At 37.2% G+C, this 24,955-nt stretch overlaps 1 non-coding gene across 1 annotated transcript; it reads right to left on the bottom strand.

Annotated features, from left to right (window-relative positions):
* Positions 1-22,224: 22,224 nt before the first annotated feature.
* Positions 22,225-22,328, bottom strand: LOC132029029 (small nucleolar RNA U13). Its single transcript, XR_009407666.1, has one exon. It is a non-coding gene; the product is annotated as a small nucleolar RNA U13 (small nucleolar RNA).
* Positions 22,329-24,955: the final 2,627 nt, after the last annotated feature.

A 24,955-nucleotide genomic window follows, 5' to 3' on the forward strand; every position in this document is an offset into this window, starting at 1 on the left:
TAGATGTTCTCTTCCCAGAAAGATTCTTCCCTAAAGGTCAAAACACCCCCACTTCTTCTGAGAAGTGTAATATTCTTGCACAGTCACCTAAAGTGCCTACAGTAAAGCCTAGCACATAGTCTGTTCTCAATAAAAGCTTGTAGAATAAATGAATGAAAAAAATCAACTGAGATAAATGGATGTAATCAGGCCTCCAGTGCCCTTTCCTTTTATGCAAATTTAAAACTTTTAGATACAAATGTTTTAGAATTTAAATTATTATCCTCTAGCATAGTACAACTGTCAATACCATCCCTAAAATATCTCCCTTAGCATATCTTTGAAAATTACCTTTGAAATCATTCAAAATACAAATAATTCAAACACGGAAATTCTACGATGTCTTCAAAATCATTCCCAAAATTGGGGTGCCTGGATAGCTCAGTCAGTTAAGTGTCTGCCTTCCTCTTAGGTCAGGATCCCAGGGTCCTGGGATCAGCCCTTCATTGGGCTCCTTGCTCAGCAGGAAGCCTGCTTCCCCCTCTACCCACCTCCACCCCATGCTCGCTCGCTTGCTCGCTCTCACTCTCTCAAATAAATAAATAAAATATTTAAAAAAAATTATTCCCAAAATGTGTTACTCAGCCTCCTAAAATTTAAGACACTGCTAGTGAACCTGTAAAATCTGCACATGCCTATTTTTTCAAGTTATTTTTCCTCCTGTAGACATGATGAATTTTCAGTAATCTATCAAAACACTTTCCCCAGTCTGGGCTCCTCTTGGGATCAATAAGAGTACTTCTTATCTGGCCCTTCATTAAGGTTGTTGTCATGACCATGAATGTACTTTTCCTCTAGCCAAAAGAACTAACTTTTACAGAGTGTCGAATATTTTTATTAAGTTAACAAACAGATTTCCAAACTCAGTTCCTCTTACAGTTGAAGCATACCATTGGATAGAATGATTCTCTTTATGTATACTGAGTTTCCCTCTCCTATCCCAATCACACATACACCTTAATAAACTTCCATCAAAACCATGGCTACAAGGAAAGATGAGTAAGAGCACATGAAATTCTTTTTGGGCTTATGGTGTGTTTTTCATTATCTCCACATAGCTTTCTTTTAGGCTCAGCTGTTTAAAATCTTTTGTTATAGGGTTTGGAGAGTGTCTTAAAATATAAATATTTGTGGTAAAGGAAAACAAAATCATACAGTTTTTTCTTCAAAACTCTTCCCCGGACATTAGAAGCTTATTTATTGCAAAAAGAGTTCTCCCCAGTGTGAGGAAAAAAGCAGGGGCACGAGGTATATCACCTCAATACCTAAGCACAGACAGCCCAGTTTACATTATATTCACAGCATTGCTGCTCAGGGACATCTAATTCCCCACAGGCAGTGTGCTAATTGTCTTCCTATCTTACCTTTTTCAAAGCTCTATAAGCCCCCAAACTACAATAAGATCCCACATTAGTTGAAGATAAGATGGAAATTATGAGCAACTGAACTACAACTGAACTCCAGGGCAGCAGTCCCTTTACTCTATCCCTCTTTAAGACATGCTTTAACCACTGCCTTTGGCCACTGCCAAAGCTATTAAGTTAAACTTACACCATCCAGACAACCTTGTTCCCCAAGCAACCAGTCTGGACAACTGTGTCCTATTCTGTCTCAGCAACCTCAGCTCCCAGCCTAACTTGCTAACCATTAAATTTTCCCCTAATATCTCTTCAGGGGCCAATTTCAGGCTGCAAGCAATGTAAAGCCAGTCTACTGGAAAGAGTTGAATACAACAGAAGGCAAACTGGCTCAAGGTAAAAAAAAAAAAAAAAAAGAAGAAGAAGAAGAAGAAAAACAGGAAACAAGGGCTACAAAAGACAGTGATCACATCATATGTCATTTTTTAATTTCTTTTCAGTCTTTGTTCTCAAAATTGTAAAAAAAAAAAAAAGAAAGTATATTTTAAAAACCTTCCAGACCATGGTTTCCTTTATTTCATTTAGCTTTCTAGCTTCACACATTTGGCAACTACAACATGGTTATGAACTGCAAGGTATGTATAACGTATAAGTTATATATATATATACCAAACCCATTTAAGAGATCCAGAGGCAAACAACATACTAGTAGCATTGTACCATGTATGTTAAGACCGAGAAATCTCTATGATGGAGTATGTCAATTAAGTAAATTATTGACTTATCCTAAAACCAAAACTAAACACAAGTGTAATATGCTGGAAATAACAATATCAGAGTGTTTTCCTCTTATCAAAAAGATACAGGTACAATCCTATCCAGCAATAGCAATGAAATTCAAATACATAATTATGCTTGAAGAATAGAGAGAACTAAAAAACCCCAGATACCTGACAGAAACATCTAGACTATTAACTGAATTTCTCATCCTATTCTTACCGCTCATTCATTATTTTTTGCCCATCATCATTAAACCCTCTTCGATGAAGAAATTATCCTACCTGACTAGCCTGTGTGTGATTCCCAGTTTATGCTATAAACTTTTCAGATGTTTTCTCTTAAAGAAGAATTGTTTTGTAAACGTGTTTATCCAACACCCCGCATCTGAGTTCAAAGTAAGTTTTAAAAAATTTATTTTAGGGATGCCTGGGTGGCTCAGTTGGTTAAGCAGCTGCCTTCGGCTCAGGTCATGATCCTAGTGTCCTGGGATCGAGTCCCACATCGGGCTCCTTGCCCAGCAAGGAGCCTGCTTCTGCCTCTGCCTGCCATTCTGTCTGCCTGTGCTCACTCAACCTCTCTCTCTGATAAATAAATAAAATCTTAAAAAAAAAATTTATTTTAGGGGCGCCTGGGTGGCTCAGTGGGTTAAGCCTCTGCCTTCAGTTCGGGTCATGGTCTCAGGGTCCTGGGATGGAGCCCTGCATGGGGCTCTCTACTCAGTGGGGAGCCTGCTTCTCCCCTCTCTCTCTGCCTGCCTCTCTGCCTACTCATGATCTCTCTCTCTCTCTCTGTCAAATAAATAAATAAATTTTTTAAAAAAATTTTATTTTAAAAGAACTTAAGATATTAATGAGCGAAATTTGATGAGGAGTATATGAGAACTCACTGTATTATCTTTGCAACTTTTATGTAAGTCTAAAATTATTCCAAAATAAAAAGGATATTTAGAGAGAGAGAGAGAGAGACCTTCTCAGCCACAAATGCTGGTCCACTTTCATCACGCTGCAACAGTGGTCGATTACTTTTATTTTCTTTAACTGTTTTTATATTGTTTTGACATGAAGGAATATCAATCTCATAAAAAGAATTATGAAACACTGCCTTTTCTTTGTTATTAAACAATCTGTAATAATATATTTATTAGAAGCATGATTAATTAATTTTCAAAATCCAATGAAGTATTATTATATAGTAATGTAAAGCATACACTATAGTAAATTGTGTTATGAGAGTGTATTTAGTGGTCTTGACTAACCTGTCTAGACCCTCATCAAAACCAGGCAACAAGTACTGACAAATAATTTTATTGTACAAAAAAACTTTATGTCCTAATAAAGAACACTAGAATTAATATTTCTACTACAAACCATTTATCATTCCATCCAGACAGACAGTTATCCAAACTGCAAGTATGAGAAGCTGACAGAAGGTAGATGCTTCTTCAGATATTAAGTTGATACCACACTAATTCTCCAGACCACAGTATCTCTCCAGTTTCTTTCCCTATTAAATACAGGGGTTGGGTCAGATTATCTCTAAGGTCCCCATATGCAATAACACCCTGGACTCTCTCTGTCACAGTCCAAGTCTGCCAGGACTCTTGGCTTCACCTATCTCATGCTCTCAGAGCTAGAGGTCATCTTAAGCAATTTCCTTTAGGGCCAGGACAAATCACCTTAGTGACAGAGGAAAAGCAATGAAGGGAGTTGGGCCACTACATGGAACAAAATTTTCTTAGTGTTAGGGAATAGCAGTTTTTCCCACTAACTTATTTTAGCTTCTATTTGGGAATACCTACTTAACCCTTCAAATCTTAGCTACAGCATCATTTTTTTAAATGAAGTGTTCTCAACCCAACATGAGTAGGTTCAATGCCCTTTACATTAAAATTGTCAGGGTTGGTACCTTTCCTACATACTATTTACCAATCACAGTCACAATTTCACATTCATTTGTGTGATTATTCATTGTGTCTTTCTCTCTCTAAGCTCTAAACTCTATAAAAGCAAATATTGTGCCTATCTTTTTTTGAACTATCTTATTATCAGTTATAAGTAAATTTAAATCTTAAAAATCTTCAGTCTTTAAAGTAATGTTAACTATTTCTATATTAAGAAAAACTTTATGATTTTTCTCTCAAAGCAAACAAAAAGGCAGAGCTAACAGTTATGGAGTAACACACACATATATATCTTTATTGGAGCTTAGTGTAAAGAAGCCTAGAGAATAATTACAAACTTGGTTGGGTTCAGATTGCAGTTCCACCATTAACTAGCAGTATCTATGGGTAAGTACAGAAAAGTTTAAGGCCTTAGTGTCAGATAAAACTGGTTTTAAATCCTGACTCCAAAAGATCAGTTGAGTGACTTTGACCAAATCACTCAACCTCTTTGAGCCCCAGATTTCTTCTCTATAAAGTGGGGCAAGTAAAAATGGTAACAGTTACAATCACAGCAGGAAAGGAAGGGAACATCCAAACTGGGTAAATAAGGAGAATTTAATGAGAGGATTATTTAAAAAGGTGTGGGCAAGGGAAGGGATGTAAATAAGTACTGGTGGAGCGTCCCAAATCGACCACAGCAGAGAGCCGTAATTGCTCAGCCTTCTTTCTTCCTTGGCCCCAGCCTGGCTGGAAGAAGGAAACAGTTATCTGACCCCAAAGAACTATAGGTAATGTTGTAGCCACAGCAGAAGGCTCGCAAAGGAGTAACATAGCCATGGCCAACATGTGGTCTGGCAAAGAGAAGGAGGATAAAGACAACTTCCTCTCTCACCCACCACTCTCTGATCTCTGACTTATGTGTTCCATTGACAAAGGAGTCTAGTTAATGAGGTACACAGAGGTAAGCCTCCCAGTACACAGAAGATGAAAAAGAGTAAAAAAGAAACTTTGAGGACAAAAAGAGAAGATCCAGCACAAGTCCTTGCCAATACTTCATAGAATTAAAGAGCTAATGATAAAAAGATTATAGGGGCACCTGGGTGGCTCAGTGTGTTAAAGCCTCTGCCTTCTGCTCAGGTCATGGTCTCAGGGTCCTGGGATCGAGCCCTGCGTTGGGCTCTCTGCTCGGCAGGGAGCCTGCTTCCCTTCCTCTCTCTCTTCCTGCCTCTCTGCCTACTTGTGATCTCTGTCAAATAAATAAATAAAATATTAAAAAAAAAAAGATTATATGCATGAAGGTGTCCAGCACAATGCCAGCCACACAGAAAACACTCAGCTAATGTGAATTCCCATTCTACTGTAGTTTTGTTGGGCCTTTAGGTCACCAAAAAACAAATGAAGAAATTGTAATCACAGAGAACTCCATGGTTCCTTCAAACTCTAATTGCTGTATCTGTGCTCCAACTCCTCTTACTTTTATAAAATAGAACCCTCATTTCAGGCAAGTTCTTCTTTGTGGCTAAACAGAAGTCTTTATTTGGCTCATTTGGCTGTTCAACAATATTTAAGAAACCATCCTGCCAAGGAGCCTTCCATACCTAACAGAAAGCTTTCCTTTAAAAACCAAGAGTGAAAAATGAGGATTGTGGTAGGTATATAGACAATTTGGCAAAGTTATCTTAGCTAAAAGAAATTACTCACAAAATATTTTCCCTATTTTCATCAAAGCCTGCTCCTCCCAAAGCAACATGCTCTTTCACTCTAATTCCTTAACAGAAGCTGAGTTAATACAATTATTGAACCAGAATGACTCATCCTAATTGCATGGATATGTATCTAGAATAACATGATTGGATTTATCCTATTCAAGTAATTTGAGATCAGGAAATTAAGAGGGAAAGTAATTCCAAATGTTCTTGGGTAGAATGGAGAGGAGAAGATACAAAGAGAAAAGGAGTATGTCTTATTCTGAGCTTTGATCAGGAGAGATTTTACCCCAGTAAAAAACAGTTTTTCCCTCCTCTGTATATTTGTACTTTGTTCTGTAACAGTTTCTAACTATTTCTTGAGATAGGAAGTTTTCTCTCACAGTTTACTACGTCAAGCAAGCAATTTGAGATTGCTGTTGCCTCTAGAAAAAGTTCTCTTCGACAACCCACCCTGTCACTCCCCAAAATACCCACAAATCCAGCTCCCTCAATTTTTCACATCTCTGGTCAAACATCACCTTACCAGATAGGTGTTTCCTGACCATCTTATCCAGATAGCAGCTCCATCCTATCACTTTCCCTCTGACCTTAATTTTTCTCCACATTACTCATGGCCCCAATATATATTTTATTTGTCTGTCTTGACCTATTTAACTGCCATGAAATCAGGGATGGTGTCTGTTTTGTTCCCAGGGCCTATAACTGTCCCAGTAGATAATGAATAATCAAAAAACATTTGTTCTTGGCTGTACAAAGGCAAAGTATACCAAGGAAAAGAGATTCTGTACTTTTCACTGCAGTATACAAAATATGACTATAAGATACATATATTTATTTTTAACATACACACACACTCACACACACATCAAAACCTACACATACAAACTGTGTATTGTTCTGTTTAAAGTTTGCAACCTGGGTAGCTATACATATATTTACACTAAGTTGCCATTACTTAAGATTTATCAAGAGTTTCATTTTACCACAGACATCAGATCAAATTCTTTTGAACAATGTCAGCTCTAGCAAAAATTCAACCTCTGAAAGTGAATTTTATTTTCTTACATAATCCAAAATGACTCAAAGTAAGGGATGGCAAGTGAAGTTGATAGCAGGTTGGGTGATACTAGCTGTGGACATTAAGGATTACTTTGGGACATTACTTTAGGACACTAAGGATTATATTAAACATTAAGGATGACTATATGAAATAATAAGACCTTGATTTTTCAGAAGTTGGATCTAAGACAATTACCCCATAAAAGGAGCTACAGACATTTCATACAGTGGCCATATCACCATAATCAGTGCATTTTCCTTCAGAGTAACCACTCTGAGGGAAAACTGCCACTTTAATGAAAATATTCTAACTTTAATTTCAAAAATGATCTCATTGTCCCCTCCCCCATAGATGAATCTCAGATTTTCTTCCCTAAAGTTAAGTGGGAGTTTAAAATAGTTTCCATGAATTTCACTCCCCCTGAACTCTTAGACATATATTTTTAAAGATTTTATTTATTTATTTGACAGAGATCACAAGTAGGCAGAGAGGCAGGCAGAGAGAGAGAAAGGAGGAAGCAGGCTCCCTGCTGAGCAGAGAGCCTGATGTGGGGCTCAATCCCAGGACCCTGGGATCATGACCTGAGCCAAAGGCAGAGGCTTTAACCCACTGAGCCACCCAGGCATCCCTTAGAAGACATATTGTAAGATATACATCCTCACGCTGTGTTTCAATTATGGGACATTATTTTCCTTCTCCCTAGAAATCTAAATCTAAATAAAATGATCTCTGGTGTATATAGACATTCACAGTTTATTCCAGAACTTATAAAATGAACCAAAAGAAATGGTTTCTGACCCTGTGAGGTTTCTGGGAAGTATTAGCACTTAGTACAAACCAAACCAAACTTGGACACGCGAGCTACTCACAAATATAGACCATGTTGATCCAAAATCCTTGGGTAGCCCAAAAACTTGAAAAGCCCATAAACTAATGGTATCCAAAATTCTTGGCTTGGTTACTAAATACAGCATGAATATCCAACTAGTTTCTAGCTAATAGACACATGAAATTAAGTGATCACTTGGTCTTTTTTTCCTAAAACTTACTATCAAACATAAATAATTTATGGTAGGTGCAGTCCCTAAAAACATCAGGAAATGCTTTTTAAAAATAGGCCTTTTGGATTTGTGGTAAGTCAAATACTGCCCTCCCTTCAAAGATATTAGGCTTTAATCTCTGGACCCTGTAAATGCTACCTTATAAGGATAAACTATTTTTATAAATGTAAGACCTTGAGATGTAGCGTCTATTCTGGATTATTCTGGTAGGCCCTAAATGCAATCACATATATCATTATAAGAGAGAGCAGACACATAGAAGAGAAGGAAACAATGTGACCACAGAGGCAGAGATTGGAGTGATACAACCACAAGCCAAGGAATGCGAGCAGCCACAAAAAGTTAGAAGGGGCAAAAAAGAAATCTCCCAGAGCCTCTGAAGGGAGCACGGCCCCTGCTGACACCTTAATTTCAGCCCAGTGAAACTAAATTTTGGAATTCTAGCCTCCAAAACTGTAAGAGAATACATCTTTGTTGTTTTAAGCCACCTACTCTGTGCTAATTTGTTACAAGAGCCTTAGGAAACAGTTTTATTGAGATATAATTCACATGGTATATAATTCATCCATAAAGTGTACAAGTCAATAGTCTTTAGAATATTCACAGAATTGTGCAACCATAATCACAATCAATTTTAGAACATCATCAACTCAAAGAAGAAATCCCATATCCACTAGTCACTCACCATTTCTCCACAACAAACTGGGAATCAACAAGTTTTCTTGGATCTATGGGTGAATCATGATCACACAACAAACCACTGGCCCCAAATTATGAGAGGTAGACAGGCAGATACAGAGAATTGTAACTTACCAGAGCAAGAACCCAGGAGCGGAAACATCCTTGGAAACCAGTACCGGCGTAGAAAAATCTAGACTATACTTGATCTGTTGCTAGAAACTCAGTGTGAACAAACTTGAGAGCTAAAAATTCCTGGGAGAGTTTGTAAGTCTTAAGAGTTGTAAGAGAAGAGAGAGCTCCTTCACTTTTGTGAGTATTCTCCCCAGGAGCCCCATGAGGTTTTCACAGAGATGATTAAAGAAAAATCCCCTTGTGCTTCCATTGGGGGAAAAGAAAAGTATTCATTTTGAAATAAGCCCAAGCACTCTGCTCTTCTTAACAAAATAATCTATTTCACTAGAGCCTACCAGACCTGGAGGAAGGGAAATACATAACTGCAGCCTCTTCTGGTCTTCCTGTTCCACCTAAGTGTATGTGTGTGTTTGTGCAGAAGGGGTGGGGGAGAGACATGAGAAGCACTTTTGAAGGTCACAGCTCAGGGGCACAGGCGCACTAAAATCTAAGACATAATCACAGATTACAGAATGCTTCCTCTCCCCCCCACACCTTACCACCACATAAATAAGGCCTATATACTAAAGTTCATTTGAACCGTATATTATGTCCAGCTTTCAACAAAAAAATTATAAGGCACATTAAAAGGCAAAAACCACAGTTTTGAAAGACAGGGCAAAGCATCAGAACCACATTCAGATATACCAGGAACATTGGAATTATCACCAGAGTCTGGGAATTTAAGATAACTATGGTTACTATGCTAAGGAATCAAGAAAATGAGAAGACAAGCCACAAACCTGGAGAAGAAGACTGATATACAAAATGTATAAAGAACCTTTACACTACAACCAAGTGGGATTTATCTGTGGGATGCAAGGTTGGTTTACATATGCACATCAACCAATGTGATATAGCACATTGGCAGACTGAAAAAACAAAACAAAACAAAACACGTGATCATCTCAATAGAAGCAGAAAAAGCATTTGACAAAATACAACATTCATTCATGACAAAAACATTTCTCAACAAAATAGGTTTAAAAAGAAATTTCCTTAACACAATAAAGGCCATTTATGAAAAGTCCACAGCTAATTATAATCAGTAGGGGGGAAAAAAATGAAAGCTCTTCCTCTAAGATCCAGTGTAAGGCAAAGCTATCCACTCTCACCACTTTCATGCAACATAGTACTGAAGTACTAGCAAGAGCAATCAGACAAGAAATAGAAATAAAGGCATCCAAATTAGAAAGGAAAAAGTTAAATTATCTGTTTGCAGATGACATAATCATGAAAGAAAAAAATCCAATGAATTTTAATATATGTTAATGTGTTCAACCTCATGTCTAATCAGACAAATACAAATCAAAACCAAAATTGTATTCCAAACCAATTAAGAAAATGTTAAAAGTCTGAAAATACCATGTGTTGAGTGAGGACGTGGAGCAAGCGGAAACTCTCAAACTGTGCTGCTGGGGGTACAGATTGGTACAGTTACTCCAGGAAAGCAAGTGGATGGACACCCTCCACTAAAACTGAATATATACGTATCTGTGGTCCACCAATTCTACCCAAGGACATTCCCTAGAGAAACTCTTGCAAATCTGCATTAAAATAACATACAAGAACATTGGCAGCAATCTGTCCTTAACAATCCAAAACTGGAAATTTGGAAACAACAAGGTGTCCAACAACAGCAGAATGAATAAATTTTAGTATATATCAACAATGCGATACTACACAGCAATTAAAATGAAATAAAAACCTTAACAAGATGGTTGGCTGTTAAGAACAAAATATTAGGGGTGCCTGGGTGGCTCAGTGGGTGAAAGCCTCTGCCTTCGGCTCAGGTCGTGATCCTGGGGTTCTGGGATGGAGCCCTACTTCAGGCTCTCTGCTCAGAGGGGAGCCTGCCTCCTCCTTTCTCTCTCTCTACCTGCCTCTCTGCCTACTTGTGATCGCTGTCTGTCAAATAAATAAATAAAATCTTTAAAAAAAAAATACTAAGCAAAAGAACCAGAGATGACAAGAAGATAAACATGACTATTTTCATGAAGTTTTAAAATGTGAAATACTAAAATTATTACTATTTTTTAGCAATGTGCATCATTCATGTAAAATTTTCAGACTATTTGGTTTAAGCAGATACCAAAGATTTTTTTCTTTTACATTTTACACACAAGGGAAAATGACAGCTAGAGACCTAGACAAATGTTTTTTTTTTTTTCTTTGTCAGTACATTTTGTAGAAAAAGGGAATGATTAAGTAGTCATTCAGTCTAGAGAGAAAAAGAAGAAAGTCTCATTAAAGGTGGTAGATTTTTGACTGACAGTCAAATGAGAACCAAACTGATGGGCAATTAATTTCTGAAACAAACTTTAATCTCATTTAAGTCCATTAGAAAATTGTTCAAGGGCTCTATCAGGAACACTCCCCTTTGCCAAGAAAGTTGTTGTAAATTATATCACACAGGAAGGTTCTATTCCAGACCAGAGTGGAAAATTTTTCTTTTATAGTACATAAAGTACAAAACTAAAAGAAAAGCAAGGAAATCATTGCCATAAATGCAAGACAGCATTTACCTCAAGCCAGAGCAAGAGAATGTTATTTGAGAAGAGACACATAGGACATCTAGAGCGCTGAGGGCTACAGTTACATGCAAAACTATTCTTTTCTTTTCTCTTCTTTACTTTTCTTTGTTCATTAGATTGTTTTTCATTTTACTGTTATTCATTAAACTGGAGTACTTTTCTATACATGTATTCTATAACTCAATTTGAAAGTTCAAATTCAACATGAAAATCTGAGACACAGAGTGATTAAGTGATTTGCATATTTCACACCCACATGAAATGTGCTGCTGGAGTACCAAATCTTATATGATAGAGTCTTAGCATAAAACTGCCTTCTCTAGTCCTTCTAAAAAGCCTTCACATTCCTTCCATCCCACAGTGATTATTTCATCATCTGTTCTCACAGAACTCATTGTTTAAACACCTCAAGGGCAATTAACTATGAAGTGTCTCACAACCATTCCTATACTGTTATTTAGCCTTTCACGTTCTATGCTGTGTCTTCTAGTTTATGACTTGGCACACAGTATCCTCTTGATATACATTTATTTATAAGAAGCAATACAGAGTCTAAGTGTGAATCCCACATCAGAACAGATGATGTTAAAGCAGTGTTCCAGTATTTATCATCATCGTTTCAGAAACACCTTTCTTGAATCCAGCTCTGAGTGTTGGAAATGAAGGCTCATGCCTTTCTTCCATCAGTCAGAAAACACTCTTACCCTTTCTACAAACCCAAAGAATGGTGGCCACTTGAAAGCCATTTGTTATTCAATTATGCAGCATCTCCTCTAGGGATTCATTAAGGACTTTGAGACAAAAATAGCAGAACAGTTTCTGTGCAGGGGGAAAAAAAGTAATACCTTGGAATATGATGTAGAGTGAGGACACATTACTTAATTCACACTATCCTTATGAGGGGTGAACTTAATTCTGATCATGAACTGCTTTCCTAATATGAATTTACTTTGCAGTTTCCATTCAAAGCACAAAGCTCAATCATTCTTTCAACAAATACTTAAGTATCTACTACATGCCTGTCACCAAGCCAAGACATAATGACATGACATCCTGAATGTTCTTTTTTCTCCTTGCCAAACATATTTTCATTTATTGATGGTCATTATCAAGGGAGAAAAATATTTCATAAGTTAGCAAATAGTTCTTTTCTTTGTAACATGCTATTGCAAGCAAGGCATCAAAATATAATAGCTATAACATTTCAGGGTGAAGTGCCAGACCAAGATGCAAATTTTAAGAGCTGGTATTTTTAAAAAATGGTTATAAAACTCTGGAATCCCTCACTTGCATTTAGGGCATTAAAAAATGAGGGAAGAACAGGACTTGGGGAGAAAGATTTCCTCAAAGGATACCCCCTACCTCTTTTCCTCCATGAAAGAGATGTGGGAGAAGTACTAGCTCCTAAAACAAAATCTAATGACGGGCTTCAAGGATATTTATCCCTCAGAATTTCTTAAGATTTCTGTGAAGAAAACGCTGGGCATTTTATGAATCCATATTTTTCCAAGGGGAACGTGAATTCTTCATCACTAATCTCCTTCTGTTAGAGAAGAACCCAGTGAGCTGGTGTCTGACTGGAAATTCTAAAGAGCAAGAGATAGGTAGGCTTCCGGCATTGGCAAAGGGAAAGCAGCTGCTGCTTCATTTACTGTGTTTCCTGGGGCAAAGACGGTGGAGGGATTCCCATGACCGAGATAGAGGATATATACGAGTTAATAGTCAGCAGTTTAGGTCTGGACAAAAAGAGCTATCTAGAAGAAACTGAAAACAAGCAAGCCTTCAGATTCCCAAGTAGTTTATTAATTCATTTCTCTGCTTCTGCCCTTGCCCTGGTCAGTGCATTTTACCACAGAAGTCAATGTTTCTGTTAAAACATAAGTCAGGGGGCTCCTGGGTGGCTCAGTGGGTTAGAAGCCTCTGCCTTCAGCTTGGGTCATGATCCAGGGTCCTGGGATCGAGCCCCACATCAGGCTGTCTGCTCAGTGTGGAGCCTGCTGACCCCTTTCTCTCTGCCTGCCCCTCTGCCTACTTGTGACCTCTATCTGTCAAACAAATAAATAAAATCTTAAAAAAAAAAATAATAAGTCAGCTCATGTCACCCCTCTGCTCAAAATCATCCAGTGGCTTCTATGTCACATGAAGTAGAAGCGCAAGAGCTCACTAGATCTCTGAGGCTCTACACAATCAGACTGCGTGGCCCACACCCTTATTTTCTCCCCTGTCCTCAGCGCTCTACAATGTAGGCGCACTGGCCTCTTCTGTTCCTCACAGTCATCATCAGGTCCTCTGCACTTGCCAGGCCCTCTGCCTGGAATGTTTCCATGCCTTGGAGTCCTTACCTTTTTCACAAAGCCTTTCCTGAGACCCTCATTTAAAATTTCAACGCTTCTCCTAACACTATTTCCCTTTCCCTATTTTATTTTTAACTCTCATCACTACCTAATTTCTATGTGTGTGTGTGTGTGTGTGTGTGTTTATACCTTATGCATATATATTTTTATATATATGTATACTCCACATGCAGGTTATGTATATTATGTATGTCATGCATATATAGGCATAGATGTATAGATACATATTTATATATACATGTGTAATACATACATATATATCATGTATATTTAAGAAATAATACTATAGTATAATTACATTTGTGTGCATGTGTATATAAAATTATGTTCCCCACTAGAATCACAATTTTCACAAAGGCAGGGATTTTATCTGCTTTTTTTCATTGTTATGTACCACTGTTACGTACCAAAGGGCTTAGAGCAGTGTTTGGCATAAAGCAGTTGCTTGATAAGTGTATGTTGACTGAATGAATGCATTTTAATAAAATTTGGGGGAATGAAAATATTGCTAGGTGGCTGTTCCAAAAGGAGGCCATAAGGGAAAAAATCAGAATACCCTAGAGGAGGAAGTCACCAAAACCACATACAAATTTGCTGGAAGCAGTAGGTTTGGGCCTTTTGCTCCTTCCTTTTCCACAAGCCCAGTGCACAGATTTCAGTCAGCAACGGTTATGATCTGTGATTTTCCCCTCCTGGGCTGAATGAAAACTTAAACAAGCCAGGAAATGTTTGCACAGACATGAAAGCAAAAGGAAAAAATCTAGGGCATGAACCATGTTGGACTGCTAAGTATGATAACTATCATGATTTCTAAGTAGAGTTAAGAAAATGTATTTTTCTTTGACTCCAAAATTTTCTAAAATGGGTTCCGACCTTTAAAAATCCTGAGTCCATGGGGTGCCTGGGTGGCTCAGTTGGTTAAGCTTCCACCTTCAGCTTAGGTCATGATCCTGGGGTCCTAGGATGGAGCCCTGCATCAGGCTTCCTGCTCTGTGGGAAATCTGCTTCTCTCTCCTCCTCTACCTGTTGCTCTCCCTGCTTGCGCTCTCTCTTTCTCTCCCTCACTCTCTGTCAAATAAATAAATAAAATCTTAAATAAATAAGTAAATAAATATTTTTTAAAAAAGAAAATAAAAATCCTGAGTCCAGAATTCAAGTGTTAAAAAGAGGCAAAGTTACAGGTGGCAGAGGAGTGAAGAGCAGAAAGACTGCAACATGAACATGGCCTTCCTACCTCCCCTTCAACATGACTTCTACAGTTTCTTTCCAGATAACCAAGAAAAACTCCAAGGTTTTAAGGGAAAAGGAACAGGGTATATTAAAATTAGCTGAGTAATATATAAGCAATACCTCAGATTCAAATAAACCTTAAAACATACGCTTAAAACATAAACACTCATGTACACACATGAATACACATTCACACATGCTCACAAGCATACCGACAAGCATATTCTGAGGGTCCCTCATCCTCAGCTTTAAACAAGGAACCACAAGGAACAGGAACCACAGCTTTAAACTTCTCAGGCTGTCCCAAATGTCAAGGCCCACTTCACACAGGAGTTCATTCACTCTGCCATGTATCCCATTTCAATCCATTTCTGCACAGAGAGGACAGGAACAAATTGAAGTTACAAATAAATATGCTGGAGGTTTACCCAAAGCAAGAGAAAGTCTTAACTACAGTACAATAGTAATGAGAGTAGTAGTAGCAGCAGTAATAGTAATAACAATAGTAAGAGGAGGAACAGTAACAATAACTATCCCTCTTGAGCATTAGTGCAGATAAATGGTTCTAATGTATGATGTCGTATGAATCCTCACGTTCCCTTAAAGTAGATTAAGGGACACAAAATATTTATTTCTTAAGAAACCAGTGTCCAGTGTAGTTTTAAGTTATGGGCTTTAACAATTTAGCAAGTCAGAGAAATAAAAAGATAAAAAGAAATATTTTTAATGCAATTACAATTTCTTATTCCTTGCACATCAATGGGAGTAAGCTGTAAGAATATACAGGGACCTCACTGCAAATAGCAGTGAATTAGGAAAAAGGCTACAATGTCCCCACACACATTTACCTACACAGTGCAGGCCATCAGTGCATAAATGAGTGAACAAGTAAGTGAGTCGAAGAACAAACAAACAAACAAACAAACAAAAAATATTGCACTCCTCTTTGACTTCTTCATTGCCTAAAAAACAAAACTCTTTATTCCTCTTGAGTAATTTCTCTCACTAGATCTTTCTATCTCCAGACACAGCAAACTCTCCAGTATTTTCTGGATAGTAACAGATATTCCAGAGTTCTCTGATGGTCACAACTAGTCAGTCATCCCTTCCATTCTGTCCCAATTGCCACTATCCTCATTCAAATTCAAATCCATATCATAAAGTCATCCACTTTTGCCCAACACTCCAATCCATCTTCCACCTTGTCCCAGATGAAGCTGCCTTTTATGTCACTTAGCTTATATCACAAATCCTCAAATGGCCCTTCACCCCCTACACAAAGGACAGCCTTTCTACTCCGACATTCAAAACTTTCAGCAATCTGACACGTCCCCACATCTCCTCTTTTATCTCCTGCTACCTCTCAACATATACGTTAAATTCAGTCATTCTTTACAGTCCATAATTTTGCAAAGTCTACTACATTTTCCCTCTGTTCACATCTTTGTTCGTGCCATTCCTTGTATCCATAAATATCTCCGCTCAGCTTCAGCTATGAAAACTCTGTCCATTGCTCAGATGCCAGTTCTAATTTTCTCCTTCAATATGTAATCTGTGATTGACTTAGTCACAAACACCCTCTTATCAGATAGACCCTGTTATCCCTAAAGAAAGCTTCTGAGATTTTAAAAAAAAAAAAAGCATTGATTTGCATAACTATAGAGTCTATTATTATCCAGCTCAATGTTTTATTAACTGTGCTTCAAAGTGCCTCAAAATTTTTCAAAAAAAAACCCAAACCAAAACAAAACATGCCAAAAAATAAGTTTCTTGTCAGGTAGCTTTGTAAAAAGTTCTATATACTCTTGTCTTGGAGATTCACAGTGAATATTAGCATATCAAAGGCTCTGAGAATCCTGCCTTGAAGAAATGTGATTAACTTGGTTTAACTCTGTACTTCCCAAGTATATTTGATGAGATTCTCCAGTTTTCATATATATCAATAAAGCTTTCTTAGAAATCTAGTTTTCCATGGGTCACACTCTAGGAAAACACTAATCTAATACTATCTAATACAACTCCCTCAAGGTAAGGGATGATAAAATTGGGCCCCAGAGAAGTGAAGTAACTGAATAAAGACAATGGGTTAGTTTGTGGAAGAGTCTGTACACCCCCATGTCTCTTGCCTTCCAAACCAATGTACTTTCACTATATCACTATTATCAAATTATATGATAGCATGAAATTGTATGCTTGGAATTTTTATTTTATACTTCACTAAATGTCTTAGACATTGAAATCCTTTTAGCAGTAATTTGCTTTGGGAGGAATAGATTATAGGCACAAAATAAAGCCATACTTTAGCCCAATGAAAAGTCTCTATATACACAGACACAAAGAAATTAATCAGGGAAGCTAATATCTGTATAGTGTCTAGGGATTAGAATTCATATTACCTAGCTGAATTTAGAGAAATCTAAACTTCTGGGATACCCTATGGACAAGGTGGTTAAGAAAGGTAAGTCTAGAGTCATATTATACAAACAGGCACAAGTATAAAATAAATAAATAAGTAAATCCTTCTCAGGGTTTCCTATACAGAATTTTCCCTTATCACAAGCCTCAGTAAAAACAAAAACAAAAGAAAAGCATATTTTTGTGTAATGAGATCTCAGCTGGATCTATCCTTTGTGAAAAACACTACTGATTGCCTACTCAACACCTTCTCCTTCCATTTTTCCTTTCGATTTGGTCAGAGAATGTACAACCATCTATTCAAGAAAGGTGAGCTCTTCCCCCATTTCCAAAAGATAAATCATAATTTGTCTATGACAATCTTGATTGTTCTCACTGTATTTCCCAGTGGACTGAAAAGCAAGAATATAATCAATATGCAAGGATAGTATATTGGGATTTCTGGAGAAGATCTTTGCCCCTTATAAAAGAGAGGTGTTGGATTAGGACCACTTTTCATACCATCCTGTATTCCTATAATGCGGAAGTAATGTCTGAACCACTGAAACCCGTCTTCATACTGTAAAGAATAAGCCGAGGAACAAAGGCTAATATGTTGAGGCTGGCAGAACAGAAGGTTTTCAGAAAAAAAAGACACTCTCCCCTCACAGTACTTTCTCTTTTCTTTCTTCTATTTCCCTTCCAATCCTCCAGACCATGCATCCTGAGTCAGGCTCTCCCTACCTTGCTTCTGTTTCTGCCTTCACTTCTAGAAATGGATAGTTTTCCAAAATGCAAATGCAAATATTTAAACACTTATGATTACAAATTTGCTACATATACCTATCCACCACTTCTCCAACCTTCCAGACTGGAGTTCCTTCTCTTCTTCCCATATATCAGCACCTTTTGGAAAGAATATTTTAATGAAAGCGACAAAGACAAATTTATAGTTTTACTGAAGGCCATCCTGCTTCCATAAGACTCCTTGATGACAGAATATCCTATCTCTTCTTATCCACTGAACTGCTTTAGCAGTATATTGATTAGTGCTCAATAACTACTTTTTCATTAAGTTACAAAAAATGTAGGGCCAATTAATTTATTCCAAGGTCAAGAACATTTGGTTAATTTAACATTTGATTAAATGAAAGGAACTGTCTAAGTAAATGAGAAATAAGTTCTATCAGTGCAAGGGTATTTCAACAATGATTTCAGAACATATTTTTTTCCTTTTTTTTTAATTGTTATGTTTAGTTAGCCAACATGTTAATAATATGGTGACCATAGTTACAACATCTCATATTTGTTTAGTGTTTTGTGAGTTAAAAAGAGCCTATACCTATTACCTCATCTGAGCATTTTTCATGTGATATATCATTTTTAGGTATAACAAGTTTGTACAATAACATTGTTAACAATTTGAGAGGCAGCATATGATCAGAGTTTATTCCCAAACACATATTTCAATTGTAAGTTGATCTGAAGCTTTGGAAAAAAAAAAAAATGAAAGAAAGAAAATGAAAACAAAAAATAAATTCTCCAGATTGGAGTCCATTGCATTAGGTAGGCCACATCTGGGACACCTGTGTTTATTTCTGCATGCTGTATTGTAAAAGCGACACTGTCAAAACAATGTATCAGACAAAGGTAACCAAGATGATGTCTGGAAATTATCTTAAATGAAAAATGTGAGAACTGGAAATATTCAGCCTATTAAAGAAACGATTTTAGGGATAACATCACAGATATCTTTAAACTCAAGGGCTATCAAGTGAAAAGGTGGCAAGAGTCTTTCCCTCATGGTTCTGATAGCAGAACTAGGGTCAATGAGCAGAAGTTAAAAAGGCTAAGTGATCAACATAAGAACATAGAGGATTTTCTAATACCCCTCTCTCCCATTGTTCTCCAATCTTCCAGGTTATTCAACACAAAGAAGAAATTTTCTAAAATCCAAAGTTGCCTAGTAACTGTCGGCAAATTAGATACCTAAGGAGCTTCTGATGCCCTTCCTCAGGAATTCTATGAGAGGAATTTTTATATTGGCAGGATGAGCCACATAACTAATCTCTATAAACCCTTCCAACTTTAAGACTCAAGGATGCCATGTTTTGAGAGCAGCCCAGGAATCACTGATCAAGCCCCACTCAATTTATTTGTGTAATAACCAACTTATCATTCAAAGTATGAGATAGCTAAATACATAATTTGCAAAAGATATGGGTAAACAACTAAAATCTAACCCACAGTGATTGGTAATGAGCATCCCCAGAACCTAGAACAATACCAGGCACAGGGCAGGAGCTCAATAATGTGTATGATTTAATGAATGATGTAACTATCTAAAAGTTAGATAATTCTGACAGGTTTCCAAACATTTTTACACAAGTTAGCTCTTTAAGCTTCAGCAACTACTCTATGAGGCAGACTAAGCAGGTGAGTATGTCATTTCATACACCTTATTTTGTTGCCCTACCTCCAAGAATGCTCCTCTATTAACACTATGCTTTTAGGTTTCATCAAAGATTGTTAAAAGAAAAATTCATCACAAGAACATCTTACATAAAATCACGATCAAAACATCACCGTCCATCATGCCCCTCATATAAAAAACAACATTATAAATTCCTCCTGCAAATAATGACAAAAAAATTTTGCCTTGCCATACTGCCTTCCCTTCCTTCCTCCTTTCTTTTTTAAGTAAGATCATGGAGACTCTATAAACAAACAACGTTCCTTTTTCCCTCAGAAATTGCCAGAAAGTTCAGTGAAACTTGTGGCTCTAACTTTGACATCCCAAATTCCTAACATATATCTCTCCAACATTATAACACATCAGGACTTAAAAACGTCTTTTGTTTTTAAAGCAATGGAATTTTTGGTTTGAAAAAAAAAATATTACTTGGAATCTTGATACATAAAACAGATAAAAGTACAGCTGTTGAGAACTGAGCTCAGAGCCCTCCCAACAAAGCCTCCCTCAAAAATCCTCTACACACAGGTGGCCCTAGATGTCAATGATTGTCATTTGAAAACTACTGCTCTACATATTTACAATTATTTTAGCTGCCTTGTTTTGTGCATTTTTATTATAAACTACATGAAAATATTTCCGTATTAGGCACATGAAAAGTGTGTGTATTTCTATATATGCTTACACATGAGACAATGGAAATGTTAGACATTAACAATAGGTGGCCAATGAATGGAGTCAAGATCATAAACCAAAACTGACTTTAGATTCAAGCAATATCTAGGTTAAAATCTCAGCTTCTCCCTGTATAAGGGTGAGAGTTATTTAACTTGTTATGCTGGAAAACAAGTTAATATCTTGGCTAAATTTACACACATAAAAAACGGTTACAATAGCATTTATCTTACAGCATTGCTTTGAAGATTAAATGAAATAAAGTTTGTAAATAACTCTACACTATACTTGACACATAATAGGTACTTACTATTATCTTCATTACTTTTTGACACATACCCTTCTGGGCTGGTCAGTATGTTATACCAATAAGAAATTTTTTAAAAAGGGGGAGTGTAGGATACTCTAAGTCTGGAACTTGGAAACCACAGAAACAACATACAGCACTGGAAACTAAGTACAGGATAAGACTGGCCAAGAGAAAGAATTAGCCTGATATTCATTAATAATGCTGAGGGAAAGGTAATAATTTTCAAACTTTGCTAAAACAAAAACCTAGGTCATCATAAAAGGCTGAAAATGAGGCCAACTTAAAGAAGTACTTGGTTTTGTCACTAATCCAATCACCATCAAACCCAACAGATAAGGGAAAGTTTTTACTTTCTTGAGCCTTGTCCCAGACACTTTACTTTCAAGGAAACACATTAAATTGCTTGTATGTGATGAATTACAACTTCAACAGAATCACTGGGGAAAACATTGAGGAGCATTTGTTGGCCCAGGGAAACAAAACTGTCCTCCAGCTCCTCTGTCAGACCCTGCCAACAGGAAATCTTTTAAAGCAATGTTTTAGCTCTACCACTGACATCTACCTATAAACTAATGTGATGTTTGGCATGGAAGGCTGTTTATTTGGGTGTGTAAAGGTTCTGGCTGTTAGCTTGGAGAGAAAAGTTATTATTCTACCTCCCCTTCAGAGACAATCCAAATACTTGTTTGACAGGGTGAACACCCACTACACACAAAAGTGGGGTTGAGCCAAACTTCTACAAAACTAAGTAGGTGAACTTGTCTCTGATACTTCCTTTCCACCTCTTCTATCTGTGAGCCCCATCCCTTACCCTCCGTGGTCCCACTACTCAATCCAGGTATCTATCTGAACTCTTTTTGCCAGGACTTTGCTATTGTCTAATTGTCACCGGACACCCTTTCTTCCTTTCCCTTATCCTTTCAAAGGGTTATAGCTGATAAGTGTTCCCAGGAACATTAAATCTTATTGGCACTTAAGAATGTCATGTTGAAAGGTCTTCAGAACTTAAAGGAATAAAATCCAACTGATAGGATTTGAGGTCCATGATGGGTCTGAAGGAAATCTTTATAGGCTCACCCAAATCAATCACCCCATTAGTGACCATCTACTACCCTTACATTCACAGCTGACCTGGAAAGAAACAGTCATTTCCCTAGAGACACCTAGAAGAAGGAAATTATCATATGTGTGTGTGTATGTATGTGTATATATATAATATATATTATACTACCTACTTATATATAGTAAATATGTATGTATGTGTAAATACACAGTATATTTAGAGTAGTATATTATATATATATAGTGTTTATATTCCTATATATCATAGTATATACTATATATACAGTATAATAGATAACACATACTAATAGTATATACAGTATATACACATATAAAGTATATACCCTATATAAAATATATATAATATATATGATTGATAAATTAGAGTATAAACATATAAATTTCATGCACACACAAGACTTACAAGTTTTTCTTTTCTTTTTTTTCTTCATGCCAGACAGATAATGTGCCAAGGTCATAGCAAGGTTTGAGGGAGGCACATGTCACACAAAAGCGTGAACACCCTCTCATGATGCTCATGAAGTACAAATGAATCCCATCCTTGTAAATTTTTTTTTAAAAATATTTGGGAAATTTATTTTGTAGGTCACACAACCTTTACAAATGTTTCCATAGTCATATTTTGGCTGGCTGCCGAGTCACTCTGCATCATTAATTAAGAATGTTTCTGCACTAACAGCTCATTTCCAACATATGTAGTTAGGCAGCAGGGTGACCTCCGGAGAGCAGGTTCTTAAATTCCCATGAATAGGGTTCATAAGGCTGAGTTGCCAGAAACAGCAAGTCACAGCTTCCATGCCTCCCACCCTTCACTTTATACTGGAAAGTATAGGATACCCCACAAGGCACATATGGCAGCCCAAGTGCCCGAGGGATGATTGTAACATTGGCAACAAGTTCTAGTCATTTAAATCCAGCAAAGTAAATGCATTGGTATGGAAAGATGTGGGATGATAGGGAGAACTGAGAAAAATTACATAGAAAACCAGAATATGAAGAGGAAGAGGAAAGTAAGCCAGACACTTAGAAGACCGGGTGGGGAAAGATGGATTTCAAATACTTCATGTATAACTATTATAACAATATGACAGAGGGTATTTTTTAAAAGCCTTAAAGTGGAGACTTTCAAGCCAAAACATCTGTGGAACTGAAAAAAAAAAAAAAAGGGCAGGGGTGGGGGGCTTATGATTGCCAGCATCTCCATTCTGCCTGCCTCCCTCTTCAGCACCAGCAGTGAGCAATACAATAAAAAGGTGTTTAGACTGTCAGTAAATGTGATTGAGTTTTTTCTATTCTGCTAAAAGCCTGCTACATGGTAGAACAAAAAGCAAATGCTTTCCTCATATCCAGGTCTGGGTGGAATGCTTACATTATTTTAACACCCATCAAGGGATAGCTTCGTCTCTCCATGGAGACAGGGAAAGCAATCTATGCGCACAAAAAGCTTTTTGCCCTTTCCCTCCAGTCCCCAAAGGAATTTTACTCAAGACTAGACAACCTCACCGTGAAAATTTAGTGCAAGTGGTCTATCTATTTACTGGACCAAAATGGGACGAAGAAACATGAAAACCTGGATTATCTTAGAACTGAGCTCTGTAGGATGGGAACAAAGCTGGGCGGAGCTGATCAATTCAGAGTAAATGGGGCTACACTTAGTGTTCTGTTTTTCCATCCATCAAACTGACAGTAGGAATCGCCAAGGGAGAAATGATCACTCATTACTGAACTAGGAAAAGAAAGGCAGAGCTTGGGCCACATGCCAAAACTGAGGATCAGGTGTCTTTTAATTTAGTGTGGACTGCAGATGGCAAAGTGATTACTATTAAGTAGTTATATAATTGCTTACTTAGGGTTAAAGGTCACACCTCCACCTGTTACTCTGCCAGGAATAGAACTGCCAGAAAATGCCATTTCTTATAGAAAAGACAAAAGGGCCAGATGTAATTATCATTTTATAATGTAAATTCCATATTCAGATTTTACATTATGCAACTCTGTATTATCCTCCAAATCCACTAAATAACTGATAGTTTTTGAAGGACTTAAGTTTAATATAAAAGATCTATAACTAAATCTAAGCAACATCTCTCAAGGGCTTTTGTAAACAATATAGTCAGTATTTCTAGTACACATGGTACAGTTCACAGTTATGGCAATATTTTTACTGTTTTTCTGAGTCACGTGAAGTCAACCTGCATGGGATAAAAAGTAAGGAAGGAGTTATATTGGCTTGCTATAATTTAGTTCATTACTTCACTCTTAGAATGGGAATTGGATATAAGGAGGCTCTTACCTGGAGATTTTCTGGGATAGGCAAAATTTATGGTAGTACTACCTTTTCTGTGATTGCTCTGTCTTTGGTTTTTGGGTTTTTTTTTTTTTTTTTTTTTTTTTGAGACCAAAGAACATCTGGAAAAAATTTAACTCATGGGAGGAACAAAGGCGCACAAGGCATATGTGTGCCCTATGGTCTAAGTGATTATTAGGATTCAGGCTTATTTCCAAGATGGAATGTCTAGAATTTGTTCTATTGGAGGCTATGGTTGCTCTTCTATATTGCATATTACATAGATAGAACTTGAGCAGGACTCCTGCTACCTCAGGATCCCAGGATTTCTGGGAGGAGGAAGAAAAAAGAAAATTATTAACCATCAGATCTGGAGCAGCTTAATCATTCAAGAAATAAAGAGTACCCAAAGGGTGAAGAAAAAAGTTTGTTTGCTCTATCTATTCTCCAGTCAATAAGAAATAGATATTTTACTATCTATGTAGCCTAAAAAGGGAGAAGCCAAGATTATTACAGCTCATATTCTGAGACTAATTAAGATTTTATTAATTCTTTTTTTAAGATTTTATTTAATTATTTGACAGAGTGAGAGAGATCAGAAGTAGGCAGAGAGGCAGGTAGAGGGAGAGGGGGAAGCAGGCTCCCTGCTGAGCAGAGAGACGAATGTGGGGCTCGATCCCAGGACCCTGAGATCATGACCTGAGCCAAAGGCAGAGGCATAACCCACTGAGCCACCCAGGTGCCCCAAGATTTTATTAATTCTAATCAGCCAACATAATATTGCGTTCCCACATGAACTTGCTAAGGCAAGAAAACACTTAAACTTCTTTCAACAAACCCAGACCAAGACAGCCTCTCTTTCTTCTTAACTTCT

This window comes from Mustela nigripes, chromosome 12 (assembly GCF_022355385.1).
Source record: "Mustela nigripes isolate SB6536 chromosome 12, MUSNIG.SB6536, whole genome shotgun sequence".
Lineage (NCBI taxonomy): Eukaryota > Metazoa > Chordata > Mammalia > Carnivora > Mustelidae > Mustela > Mustela nigripes.